The sequence below is a fragment of the Phalaenopsis equestris genome, unplaced genomic scaffold (assembly GCF_001263595.1).
Source record: "Phalaenopsis equestris unplaced genomic scaffold, ASM126359v1 Scaffold000244, whole genome shotgun sequence".
Lineage (NCBI taxonomy): Eukaryota > Viridiplantae > Streptophyta > Magnoliopsida > Asparagales > Orchidaceae > Phalaenopsis > Phalaenopsis equestris.
Window position 1 is genome coordinate 31,030 of NW_018164686.1, and position 888 is coordinate 31,917.

Here is an 888-nt window from a genome sequence, read left to right on the forward strand (position 1 = left end):
GGATTGTACAAATGCCTAAAAGATGTGTTTGAGGATTTATGTTGCGCTGGGCAAACAACCTCGAAATCCTATGGGTCTTCTAAAGAGATAATGGTTTAGCTAGTGTAGACATGTTCTGCTGTTAAAGATGGCCGTGCTGCCCACTGCGCTAGCTCCAAGCTCCCCGACGTGACGAGTTTAAGTTTTCTAGGGTGTCCAATTGTAGTGTCAAATCAAACGACTCTATGGTTGTAATCCTCTAAATGTCCTATATAAAATAGGGAGGCATGATTAAAACTATATAATATAAAATGTGCAATACAAGACAAACAATAGAATGCACGTGGAACAGTAACAGGTAGAAACAGAAAATATATCGTGCTGTATAAGAAGAACAGTAGCATGTAAAAAAAAAGGAAAAGTGTAACATGTTGTACAGGAAGAACAGTAGCAGATAAAAGTCAAGTGTAACATGTTGTACAGGAAGAACAGTAGCAGGTAAAAGTAGGACAAGTATAACATCTGTACAGTACAGTAGCATGTAGAAAACAAAGAAATTATAACATGCTATATAGGAAGAACAACAATAGGTAGAAGCAAGAAAATGTATAACATGCTGTACAGTACAGTAGCAGGTAGAAAATAGAGAAATTATAACATGCTATATAGGAAGAACAACAACAGGTAGAAGCAGGAAAATTATAACATGCTTTACAGTACGGTATCAGGTAGAAACAAGAAAATTAAGTGCTGTAAAATGTAAAGCAAACCTGTATGCCCGTGAGATCCGATGTTCTTTAAGTATAGCAAGCCTAAATGCATCTCAAAAAACAAAGTCCGGAAGAAAACATCATCCAGGAAATCCGAAGAAAAACGAAAAACTCGAGAAAATCAGCGAAAAAAGACTCA

The 888-nt window shown here is 36.5% G+C and overlaps 1 protein-coding gene across 4 annotated transcripts in view; it reads left to right on the plus strand.

Moving 5' to 3' along the window:
• Positions 1 to 888, plus strand: part of LOC110024076 (alanine--tRNA ligase, chloroplastic/mitochondrial-like) — a 29,322-nt gene that overhangs the window by 6,202 nt on the left and 22,232 nt on the right. The gene's annotated exons all lie outside the window — the stretch shown is intronic.